Genomic DNA, 13884 nt, shown 5'->3' on the forward strand with positions numbered 1-13884 from the left:
TTCAAGACTTTAGTTGGCATCTTTCCTTAGTAGTCATTGGTTGTGTCTGATGGATGGACTTTCTCCATGCTCTGGGCATCTTCTAAAGTCTTCAGAGTTGGAAAGCATAAAGCCTCATCTTTGTCTATTTCTATTATTTGTTAGCAGTGTAATTTCATTAAATTTCATGGCCTTTACAATACTATATATATGCTGATGACCCCCAAATTTCTGTCTACAGGCCAAACCTTCCCTTATCCTCATATAGTCACCTGGATACTTCCTTTCTGCACTTGGAGACCTAATATCTATCTCAAATTCATGTCACTTTTCGTTCCTCTTTTCACTCACACCACAAATTTAATCCATTACCAAGTCTGATCTTCCTGTCCCCTTATTATATCCTGAGGGCCTCCACTCTTTCCTGTAACTATTGTTTTCACTCAAGCCTCAATATCCAGTATTTTTTGCCAAAATTTTTATAGTTTACTTGAAGATACTCTCACTTCTTTAATCTTATTTCTCTCTATTCTCCACATAATAACCAGATGATTTTTAAATTTTTACTATTTTTATTTATTTATAAATAGTAAGTAAGGAAAGTCAGTGTTTCGGGCTACTCTCCCCCAAAGGTCATGAACATAAACTTCAGAAACATCTGGATTTTTAAAGACATAAGGTTTTGACAGTTACTTGGAAAGAAAAAAAGGGGTATGAGAAGATAAACCATCATACAGAAAGAACAGTCTTCAAGTGGAAGGGTAGAGAGAAAGATCTAACGTATAATCTTAAAAAAATGCTATATGACATAGCAGATCATTACCAATTTTCACAACCACAGTCCACAGACCTAAAAAAGTATTTATGTCACAAGATTTAAAACCTTGTGATACAGATACGTGAAGGATGACTTTTTTTTTTTTTTTTTTTTTTTTTTTTTTAAGCGGTACACGGGCCTCTCACTGTTGTGGCCTCTCCCGTTAAGGAGCACAGGCTCCGGACGCGCAGGCTCAGCGGCCATGGCTCACGGGCCCAGCCGTTCCGCGGCATGTGGGATCTTCCCGGACCGGAGCACGAACCCGTGTCCCCTGCATCAGCAGGTGGACTCTCAACCACTGCGCCACCATGGAAGCCCAAGGATGACTTTTTTTTTAAAGGTGAATTTTAATTTTATTTACTTATTTATTTATTTATTTTGGCTGCATTGCTTCTTTGTTGCTGTGCACGGGCTTTCTCTAGTTACGGTGAGTGAAGCCTATGGGCTTCTCATTGTGGTGGCTTCTCTTGTTGTGGAGCACGGGCTCTAGGTGTGCAGGCTTCAGTAGTTGTGGCTCACAGGCTTAGTTGCTCACCACATGTGAGATCTTCCTGGATCAGGGATCGAACCCGTGTCCCCTGCATTGGCAGGTAGATTCTTAACCACTGCACCACCAAGGAAGTCCAGGATGACATTTTTAAAGTGAAAACTAGTACATCTGTCTCCTACTATTACCTTGAATGGCATCCTGTTACTATTAGTATAATATCCAAATTCCTTCCAGGGTCCTCCTATATATACGTGAGCGTTTCCTGACTACTGACTATATTTTTGTTTACTTCTCTGTATAAAAATATTTGAAGTATAACATAGTTAATTTTTACAATCAGCACACTGTATAATGAGCATTTAGATCAAGAATACCAGAGTACTGTGCCAGATGCCATTGTGTGAGTATAAAATAATTTATTCATTCTGCATTCAGGCCTTTATGAGTAATCCTCCTATATAGTTTTATGTAAATGTCTTCCTTTATTTTTTTTTGAAAATATTTATTTCTAAATGGTTTAGACTTAATGTGAAATCCCAAGATTATACACAAATTTTATGCACATTGTTTTTGCAGATATCCGTAAGTGGTAATTTAACCACATTTGATTTATCATAGTCTGTCATTACACACACACACACACACACACACACACAGAGGTACATATTGTTTTCCTGAACTCTTTACCCCTAAATACCTAAGTGTGTATTTCCTAGAAACAAGGTCATTTTAAAAACATAAACAATACAGTTATCAAAATCAGAATATTAATATTGTTACAGAACTATTATCCAATCTACAGAGTTTATTCAGATTCTACTGATTGTCTCACTAATATTTTTTATAGTAAATGATAAAAAAGAAACCTTCTTTTGCTGTCTTGCTCATTCTTCCGTGGGTACTCTGGCTTTAATCTAGACGTCAGAGCTTGCTAATTATGACTCAACTTCTTTAGGCAAGAAACTATATGGATGCAACAAAAGTGCAGTGAATACTTGTAAACCACTCATGACCATGCCTTGGAGAACTCATGCAGGAAAGAAACCCCATGAATGCTGTGATTGTAAGAGAGCCTTTCCCAGTAAGTTAAAGCTAATCACTCATCAGGAAACTCACACAGGAGAGAAAACATATGGATGCAATCAACGTCAGAAAGTCTTCATTACAAAGTCAGCACTAATCTATCATCAGAAAACCCGTCACAGAGAAGGGACATCCTATGGATGCAACAAATGTGGGAAAGCTTTTCCTTGGAGGTCAAAACTCATTTTACATCAGAGGACTCATTCAGGAGAGAGACCTTTCAGATGCAGAGTATGTGATAAAGCCTTCATGGTTAGGACACATCTCACTGTACATCAGAGAACTCACACAGGAGAGAAAACATATGAATGCTCAGATTGTGAGAAAGCCTTCTCAAAAAAGGCTCAGCTCCTGATTCATCAGCGAATTCACACAGGAGAGAGACCATATGGATGCAGTGAATGTCCACAAGCCTTCATCCAGAAGTCAGATCTCAGTAATCATAAGAAAACTCATCATGCAGTAGGGAAATCCCATGAATGCAGTGAATGTGGGAAGGTTTTGTCCTCTAAGTCAACTCTCATTATACATCGGAGAAGCCATACAGGTGAGAAACCCTTCAAATGCAGTGCATGTGATAAAGCCTTCACATCAAAGGCACATCTCATTGTACATGAGAGAATTCATACAGGAGAGAGACCGTATGGATGTAATGAATGTCAACAAGCTTTCATCCGGAAGTCAGGTCTCACTAACCATCTACAAAATTGTCATTCTGGGGTAAAGTCATACGGATGCAGTGAATGTGGGAAGGTTCTGTCCTGTAAGTCAACTCTCATTATACATCAGAGAACCCATACAGGTGAGAAACCGTTCAAATGTAGTGTATGTGACAAAGCTTTCGCAGCTAAATCCTATCTTACTGTACATCAGAGAATTCATACAGGAGAGAGACCATATGAATGCTGCAATTGTAAGAAAGCGTTTGCTATTTTGTCAACTCTCATTGGTCACCAGAGAACTCACACAGGAGAGAGACCCTATAGGTGCAATGAATGTCAGAAAGCCTTCTTTCGGAAATCAGCCCTCGCTAATCATCAGCAAACTCAGCATAGAGGAAAATCCTCTCTGCAATGACTGGGAATGTGAGAAATCTCTTTTGATTAATCTTATCTACTCGGAGAACTCATACAAAATAGAAATGCCTATGAACGCTCTGATTATATAGACCCTTTTGGAACTCCTGTAGGAAAGAAACCTTATATATGGAATGAAAGTTGTACACCTTCCACCTGAAGACATCTCCTCATTATACCATAGGGAATCTCACCAAAAAAGAAACATTATAAAGGCAGCAATTGTCAAAAGACTTTATTTGAAAGTCACAGCCTATGCATTTAGGAGGTAAAAACCTATGGATGCAGGGAAAGTGGGAAATTATTCTTTTTCAAGTCATATTTGTTAGACATTATGGTATTCATTCAGGAGAGGGACCCTACAGTTGCAGTGAATGCAGCCAAGATAAGAAAAATTACATCTCATTGTACATAAAAATAGAAATTTCAGGAACGTTGTGATAATGACAGTATTCCCTAGAAACTCAAAACTCTTTGTACATCTTGTACAGGAGAGAGATCCTGTAGGTGCAGTGAATGTGGTAGTCTTAATGCATATCTTCCGATAATGCATGTCTTCCTTACATCAACAAACCCAGATAGGAGGAAAGCCTTGTTAATGTAGTACATCCTTCACATAGATGTCAAAGCTCGCTAATCATCCACAGATTCATATAAGAGATAAATCTTTTTGAAACAAGGAATGTGGAAAGCTTTTGAAAGTGACATATTAAACACCAGTTACTTAATTCAGGAGAGAGTCCAGTGGATATAGTTAAAGTCTGCCTTTGGCCACAAAAGGGTACGAATTTCAGTGATTGTCAAAATGCTTTATTTACAATTCAGAGCTCCTTAATTGCCCACTAACTCATATAGCAGAAAGACTCCATTCTCAGGGGGATAATTTCTAGATTCAATGAAGTTATAAAATCCTTAAGGAGGGCCTCCCTGGTGGCACAGTGGTTGAGAATCTGCCTGCCGATGCAGGGGACACAGGTTCGAGCCCTGGTCTGGGAAGATCCTACATACCACGGAGCAACTAAGCCCGTGCGCCACAACTACTGAGCCTGCGCGTCTGGAGCCTGTGCTCCGCAACAAGAGAGGCCGCGATAGTGAGAGGCCCGCGCACTGAGATGAAGAGTGGCCCCCACTTGCCACAAGTAGAGAAAGCCCTCGCACAGAAACGAAGACCCAACACAGCAAAAATAAATTAATAAACTCCTACCCCTACCATCTAAAAAAAAAAAAAATCCTTAAGGAATGATATTTCTATTCTACTCCAGTAAACTTCTACTTCAGTAAACTCATACATTATAGAAAAACTGTGATTATAGTCACTAAAAATGCTTCCTATGGAGGACTGGCTATCATTAAGCACCATGAGCTCTTGAAAACAGAAACAATTTGCTCCACACAGAGACTTTATGAATGTGGCAAAAGCATCAGTGATAAATTATATTTTATTTTTGCATTTCATGGTTTTATTTCTTCACATCTGACTGTATCTTAAACTGTGATGCATGTTACAGTTGATGGAATGTCATCATTTCATTGTTAGGGCTTTTCCACATTTGGTGGCATTCTAGATTTGAGTAATTAAGTAAAATCTGGAAACTATAGAATGAAATAATTTTCTAAGGGTTTAATATAATTGTTTTAGAAAGGATTCCAGAGAATATTCTACTACAAATATTAGGTATTTTCACTGCAAATACAATGCTGTTTGAATATAGAAAAAAAACAGAACATAAGGATCAGTTGGATTTCGAACAAGGTTTGTAAGAGTTATGTTGTAAACTATATACTACATAAAATGGACTTTATGTATTTAATTTTATTTTTATTTTTGGAATTACATGAAGAATGTAATTTTTAGAGTTTAATAAATTTCCAGCATAGGCATAGAATGTTGAGTAATATAATCTAATATAAATAGAAATGTTCTATTTCCTTATAAATCAAAATTTAATATGTAATTTGACTCATTAATAAGTCTAAAGAATTACACCACATAAGTTTGTTGCCCTTATTTTTACTGTCTTTTTTAGTATTTCTGCCAACTGTGATGATACATCACTTCTTGAAGCCTACATTTTTCTAGAGCCTTATTTTTGAAATATCCAAAGATGTATATAAAATACTAAAAAACAAGCAGCACATGAGACTGAAGGAGGGAAGAAGACAGGGTTATGTGTGGTGAGTTCAAGTGCATTGTATTTCCACTGCTGTGTCAAACAGGAACTTTGGAATCATTATTATAACATGTCCTTGGGCACTACAAACATTTCCTTTCCTCTTAGCATTTCCTAAAATGCCTGGTATTTTTCTAATATTAAGAATAATTGCAGAAATTGGAACTCTTGCACATTGCTGGCATATAAAATGGTTCCGTTGCTATGGAAAAAAAAGTTGGTGGTCCCTCTAAAAAGTTAAATATAGAATTACTATATGACCCAGGAATTCCACTCTTGGGTATATACCCAATGAAATTGAAAACAGGTACTTAAATACTTGCATAACGTTATTCATAGCAGCACTATTCACAATAGCCAGAAGGTGGAAACAACTCAGATGCCCAGCAGTGGGTTATTGGAAAAACAAAATGTGGTATGTGTATATACATGTACCTATACATACACATATATGTGTAATGGAATATTAATCACCTATACAAGTGAAGTATCGATATACATTATAACATGAATAAGCCTCAAAAACAGTACACTGAGTGAAAGAAGCCAGACACAAGAGATCACATATTGTATTTCTATTTATATGAAATGTGCAGAATAGGTAAATCTATAGAGACATAAAGCAAATTGGTGGTTACCAGGACCTGGGGGGAAGGAGAAATTGAGACTGAATGATTAATGGATATGTAGTTTTCTTTTAGAATAATGAAAATGTTTTGGAACTAGATAGAGGAGGTGGTTGCATAACATTGTCAATAGAGTAAGTGGTCACAGAATTGTATACTTTGAAATGGTTAATTTTATATTTTGTGAATTTTTACATCAATAAAAGTATATTTGAAAAGAATAACATTGCAAGAAACTTTGCACTCAAAATGCAGATAAAAATCAAGTTGCTTACAAAAAAAAAAACCTGCTCAGCAAAACCGGTGTAAATATATCTTTTTTTTTTTTTTTTTTTTGCGGTACGCGGGCCTCTCACTGCTGTGGCCTCTCCCGTTGCGGAGCACAGGCTCCGGACGCGCAGGCTCAGCGGCCATGGCTCAAGGGTCCAGCCGCTCCGCGGCATGTGGGATCTTCCCGGACCAGGGCACGAACCCGTGTCCCCTGCATTGGCAGGCAGACTCTCAACCACTGCGCCACCAGGGAAGCCCAAATATGTCTTCTTTAACTTAATAGATATTAGCTACCAGAACTTTACAGCTAACATCATATTTAATGATGAAAGTTTGAAGACGTTCCCTAGTTGTTCACCACTGAGGTACAAGTCTGCTGCCTCTATTCCTGCTTAACACGCTGCTGGAGGTCTTAACCAGCACAGCATGACAGTAATAACAACTAAAGTGTTTAAAATTGGAAACAAACGTCATTATTTGCAGATGATGTGATTGCCTTTGTGGAAAGAGGAGAACCCACAGACAACCATGTAAAATAATGAGAGTCCACCGTATAGCACAGGGAACTATATTCAATATCCTGTCATAAACCATAATGGAAAAGAACATAAAAAAAGAATGTGTATATATATGTATGTATGTATATATATATATGTATATATAACTGAATCAATTTGCTGTACAGCAGAAATTAACTCAACATTGTAAATCAACTATACTTCAAGAAAAAAAAATAAAAGGAATCTAGTAGAATTCTCTAGATGCTTGCTTGCAACTTCAGTGGAGTGCTAGGCACTAGCGATAATCAGAACACTTTTGAAAAGTTCTCTATTCACAATAAAAATTATGAGAGAATTTGAAAGATTTATATCACTTTATTGAAAGACCTTTAAGATGACCAAAATAAAGGAAGTAGATTGTCTATTAAATGAGAAGGCTCAGTATAACAAAGATAATGGTTCGCCTCCAATAAATAAGTCTTTTAAGTACCAAGATGCAAATAAACATTGTTGAACATCCAAGAACACGCATGAACTTCTTTTTTTTTTTTTTTTTTTTTTTTTGCGGTACGCGGGCCTCTCACTGTTGTGGCCTCCCCTGTTGCGAAGCACAGGCTCCGGACGCGCAGGCTCGGCGGCCATGGCTCGGGCCCAGACACTCCGCGGCATGTTGGATCTTCCCGGACCGGGGCACGAACCCGTCTCCCCTGCATCGGCAGGCGGACTCTCAACCACTGTGCCACCAGGGAAGCCCTCTTTTGTTTTTCTTTGTTTTTTTTTGTTTTGCGGTACGCGGGCCTCTCACTGCCGTGGCCTCTCCCGTTGCGGAGCACAGGCTCCAGACGCGCAGGCTCAGCGGCCATGGCTCACGGGCCCAGCCGCTCCGCGGCACGTGGGATCCTCCCGGACCGGGGCACGAACCCGTATCCCCTGCATCGGCAGGCGCACTCTCAACCACTGTGCCACCAGGGAAGCCCTCTTTTTTTTTTTTAACAAAAGGTTCAGAGCCAGCATGACTGAGCACAGGCAACAGAGCACAAAAGTTAAAGTAAAAAACAGATGTAATATGGAGTCAGTTATTCTCCCTATTATAACACTGAAGCTCAGAGTCCAGTATGAACGTGACAGATCTCATCCCCATGACCCCGGGGGTGGGTTTGGGGCAGGAATCGGAGATGAGGATCCACTTTGCTGTCTCAGCACAGCGCTGAGTGCCGTCTATCCCACGCTCCCTCGCGCACACACAGTTCACAGCAGTGCACTCAGGAGAGTTTCCCCCTCAGCCGCACCTGCTCTTAATTAATTCCGTCTCAATCCCCGGGACCTGCAGATGCTGGCTTGGGACTAACGTTTACCGCTTCTTTGCAGATACACCACAATCCCTTTGCAGAGAGTGTCGGTGCCTCACAGGTGACAGGGTAACTGCAGAGATTTGGGGGGAGATGGACTCGGGATCTCAAGACACATAACCGCCTTGGCTTACATGGCACGTATTTACTGACGGCCACAGTCCTGCTGCCCGTTTCCAAAGCAGAGATAAACCCTGGTGAGTGTTTGCTTATGGCTCGGACTTGAACAAGGTTTGGGAGACAGTGCCTAAGAGGAGAGAGCAGCTGAGGAACTGGACAGGACAGAGGTTTCCCCTTGGGTCTCAGGACAGTTTTGTCTCAGCTGGACTCTTTCCTGGACTGAGAGAGGGATGGGGAAGGTGTAACACCGGAGACCACACAGCAGCAGTAGATGGTCGTGGGTACTCGGCTGGAAGGGGAATGGACACTGCCGAGGCTGAGTCCAGCCTGAGGGTAAGGGTTGCTTTTCTTCCTCCTGCTCTTTCCCTTCAAGATTGGAGACTAGGTTTTCCATCAACTCAAACCACTGAGAACTAGACTCAGAGTTGAGAAATTTTGATGTCTAGAGTTCAGGGTTAATGTTCAGACTGTTCAGCTGTGGTCTGTTCTCTGCACACACATTTGCACTCAGACTCACACTGCTCCACTATTGTCCTCGTAGACAGATTCCAGAATCTGGATGGACCTGGACAAACGCATGGGCATGGGACCTAGAGGGGTTACAATATTGTATGCTTTTCTTTGCCACTGAAAGGCACAGTTTAAAAGCAATCCTGGGGCTTCCCTGGTGGCGCAGTGGTTGAGAGTCCGCCTGCCGATGCAGGGGACGCGGGTTCTCGCCCCGGTCCGGGAAGATCCCACATGCCGCGGAGCGGCTGGGCCCGTGAGCCATGGCCACTGGGCCTGCGCGTCTGGAGCCTGTGCTCCGCAATGGGAGAGGCCCAGGTACAGAAAAAAAAAAAAAAAAAAAAGCAATCCTGTGTAAGAGTCCAGCCTCTGGAGGCCAGAGCGGCTTATCTTCAATTCCTGGCTCTGCCTCCTACAGTCTGGGGGATTGGGAGCTCCTGAGTGAGTCTCAGCTTCCCAACCTGTGAGCCAGGAATAGGAACAGTGTCACTCTGAATACTGACTAGAGTGAATGAACATTAAAGAGGGTGATATGCCGGCCCACAGCAAGTCTCTAGCAAATGGTAGTCATGACGGTCTCCCGCATGATTCTAGAGCCAGTATTTTGCAGCCAGACACACAGCTGGCCACACTGTCATCAAACTTCACCCTATCTCTCTGTAATTCTATATTGATTTCCCAATTCCATCTTGTGTTGTTTTGGACGTTTTGTGGGATGAATCTGAATGACTCTTCTCTCTGTGTGTTTGTGTGAGAGAGAGACAGACAGAGAGACTGTATCTAGACCACACCCACATTTACCAGTATACCAGTGAATTAATCCCAAGAAAACTTATGAATAATGAGACATTACATCCAAACATTATCTCTTATTCAACAAAGAAGGCTATCGAAGATGTACTTAGGAATTTCTTCTCAGCAAAGATTTCCATAGCACAGGATAACCCCTTTAAACAGATCCGTGTTTTTCTTTTTTTGCTTTGGCTTTGTGATGCAGTGCCCCTTAGACCTTAAAAGGGGGAAAAAATCTGCTTTCTCTCTTTTTTAAATTTTATTCAACATAGTTTTGGAAGTTTTAGCCACAGCAATCAGAGAAGGAAAAGAAATAAAAGGAATCCAAAACGGAAAAGAAGAAGTAAAGCTGTCACTGTTTGCAAATGACATGATACTATACATAGAGAATCCTAAAGATGCTACTAGAAAACTACCAGCGCTAATCAATGGATTTGGTAAAGTAGCAGGATACAAAATTAATGCACAGAAATCTCTTGCATTCCTATTTATTGTAGTTGATTTACAATGTTGTGTTAATTTCTGCTGTACAGCAAAGTTATTCAGTTATACATATACATATATATACACATGTGTGTGTATATATACATATATGTATACATTCTTTTTCATATTCTTTTCCATTATGGTTTATCACAGGATATTGAACATAGTTCCCTGTGCTATACAGTAGGATTTTGTTGTTTATCAAAAATCTGCTTTCTTAAAATTGGCTAGTAGGATTTGAATTATCCACTGACTGACTCTGAATTAGAAACTTCCATACTGAGTCACCTTTAATCTAGTAACAAAAGAGAAACCAGTCTGATTTAAATTTATTTTAAAACTAATACTCAGACAGTATTTACATACCTTGGGTCAGATCAGACCTAGCCTGCCATTTACTGGAATTTAGTGACCTTGAGAAAGTTAAAAAAAATCTCTCTGCCTCATTTTCCATCCATGTAAAATATAACAAGAATATCCTTTTACACTGAGCATTCAGTATTAACTTATATGAAGGGCCTGTTCGTAGCCCTACATGCGAAAGCTCATCAATAAATTGTATCTCCTGGTATTTTGTCTGAACGGACTGTGAGCCACTTACTGGAAAATGGATTAGAAATACAGAAATTGGTAGCTCTGTTCTAATTTCACCTCTTCATATCTGTGTTTCTATCTTCCTAATCACTTTCACTTGTCATATCTCTCTTTATACTTCCCCCTTATGTGAATAAGTCTCTTCCAAATCCATCCTGCCTTTTCTTTTATTGTCTTCAAGTCAGTCTCCTTGAAGATACAGGGTTTGTTTCCAGCACTCTGGCAGCCGGGAACTCTCTCAAACATCACTGCCCCCAGCTCCAAGTAGCAAGTCTGACTGTGCCTGACTCACCAGTTCTTGATCTGTTCTTTACAATTCCATTTTCATTTTCATATTTATTTCTGCCTCATGTTTGCCTCTATGGCACTTGCAGTACTCAAGGTTTTCCCACTTGTCCCTATTGTCAATTTCTTTTTTTTTTTTTCCATAAAGAGAAACCCATGAAGCACCAAGCACCAGGTGGAAAAAGCAAACTCAGCAGACATCTTGAGTCCTATTGCAGAAACTTTTCATCTATAGCAAACTAAGCCCACGCGCCACAACTACTGAGCCTGCACTCTAGAGCCCAGGAGCCACAACTACTGAGCCCGTATGCCTAGAGCAACAAGAGAAGCCACCGCAGTGAGAAGCCCGCCCACCACTATGAAGAGTAGCTCCCGCCAGCCGCAACTAAAGAAAGCCTGTGCACAGCAATGAAGACCCAATGCAGCCTAAATAAATAAATAAAATTTAAAAAACTGTGAGAGCAGTGCCTGGTGCAGGGTCAATACTCAGTACATTGTCACTCTTTGTATGCTTATTTTTCTGGTCTCACAAAGCATGGATTGCAGTGCACATTTCATCGTGAGCCTACAGCAGGGCTGGGATATGGTAGGACATGAGGTATCGGGCCTACGTGTCATTCTAAGAGCTAACTTGGAAGGAAACACTAATTCACCCAGGGCTGATTTGATCCATAACCAGGCTGTCATTCTCTATCATGTTTTAGAGCCTTTGACCCTGGCAGGACCCCTCATTACTGGAGTAAACGAGGGTGGTCATGTTGACTAAGGTCAGTGGGGAGGGAATTGTGGAGGAGCTCAGCAGTACTGTCTTTAGGTCTCTTTTGGAGCCAACATTGTTACTTTATATGGAGAAAAGTCTCCTCAGGACAGACATGCAAGTGGGTCCTGTTACAATCTGTGCTGAAGGAGAAACATTAGAAAAAAGACATAAATAGATCACAAAAGGCAGAGATATGGTGGCAATCAAACTGATTTGTAGGTAGATCTAATATAATAGTCCCAGACTCTACCCCAGACCTTCAACCTTTATTCTTCAGGCCCAGCTGCTTCTGGGGACACACTTTCCCCTTAGTATGTGGAGTCCCTCATGATATTCAAACAAAACTATCATTTTTTATTGTTGTAAGAGCTTAGTCTTACAGATAACTTTCTTTGTTCCCTGGTATACCGTATTGACATTAAAATGGAAAAAGCAGAATCCTGGAGAAATTTGCTGCTTATTAACTATTTTTGAAAACCATTCTTGTTTGTTGGTAAAGATGGTATTAAATTCATCTATTGGGTTATTTTAAACCCTTTGTGTGTGTGTGTGTGTATTTTAACTAGGAAAAAAATGTCCAAAAGTCATATACCTTGCCTCCTATGGGGCCCTGAGTAACTGTGATGCCTCCAGAAATGTGATGGACGGCCACATGGGGGAGTGGTGGAGCATGGTTCCGATGAAATTCAATTACTATGGTTTCACAAAAAATTGCTGACCATGTCCTGCGGGCCACATAGTCCGCTGAGTGCTGGCTGGGTAGAGGTACCAGGGCAAACATGCCTCCTGCTGATACTAAATTTAAGCTCAAGGGGTGAAATGCAAATTAAGTACAAAATCTTAGGTAAATAGCAGAAAGAGACCTGGATGAAAGCTAAAGAATTTTTGCTCTAAGAGAAAATAACTGGTGGTACCTAATTTAGAATGAAGGATTAGAGGTGGCCTCTCAGATAGAATGATGTTCGCTGAGACCAAAATAATGACTATGCCGGTATATACAGTAGATTGTGGGAAATGCTGCAGGCAGAAAGAAGAGAATGTCAGATGTCCCTGATGTGGGAATGAGCCTGAAAACTCAAGTCATCAAAAAGACACCTGTGTAACTGAAGTGTCCTGGGTGAGGAGAGGAACAGTGGAAGATAAAGCTGGGACAGGATGAAGGATTTTGTCTTTTACCCTAAATAGACTGGGAAGTCTGTCAAAGCTTATCGAGGGGAGTGACGTGATACAAACCCGGTTTGAAATGTACCAGTCTGCCTGCTTTGGAGAATGCATGGGAGGGAAGCAAGGGTGCAGTCAGGTTTAAATGGGAGAAAAGATTCAACATCGTCACTATTTGCTGATAACAGCCTTGCCGGACAGTCCAAGAGAATCAATGGAAAGAATATGAATAGCAATGGGATTGTTCGGTTAGAGGGATAAGAGATGATAATCAATAGCTTTCTTGTACACAAGCAAGAAAAATTTGAAAATAAGAAGCAAATCAGGGCTTCCCTGGTGGCGCAGTGGTTGAAAGTCCGCTTGCCGATGCAGGGGGCACGGGTTCGTGCCCCGGTCCAGGAAGATCCCACATGCTGCGGAGAGGATAGGCCCGTGAGCCATGGCCGCTGAGCCTGGGCATCCGGAGCCTGTACTCCGCAATGGGAGAGGCCACAGCAGTGAGAGGCCCGCATACCGCAAAAAAAAAAGAAGCAAATCAATATGCAGCCTCCCCCCCAAAAAAACAGGTTAAGAAGAAATGTGCAAGCTGAACATAAGTAAAAATCATTGCCTTAAAAGCAGTAAAGAAGGGGAAATAATTAAGAAATATATCTCATAATATTATATGGATGTTAGTTGCTCTGTCTTTATCTGTGAATTTAGAGAAATTTCAACCAAAACTTAAACTGATCCTATAATTCATTTAGAGGAGAAAATCACAAATAATTTGAAAAGAAAACAATACTTAAAAGAGACCTGCCAGGTATGCCTATCGTAGG

The 13884-nt window shown here is 40.7% G+C and overlaps 1 pseudogene; it reads left to right on the top strand.

Annotated features, from left to right (window-relative positions):
• Positions 1–3446, top strand: part of LOC136140962 (zinc finger protein 850-like) — a 397037-nt pseudogene extending 393591 nt beyond the window's left edge.
• Positions 3447–13884: the final 10438 nt, after the last annotated feature.

Source organism: Phocoena phocoena, chromosome 20 (assembly GCF_963924675.1).
Source record: "Phocoena phocoena chromosome 20, mPhoPho1.1, whole genome shotgun sequence".
NCBI lineage: Eukaryota > Metazoa > Chordata > Mammalia > Artiodactyla > Phocoenidae > Phocoena > Phocoena phocoena.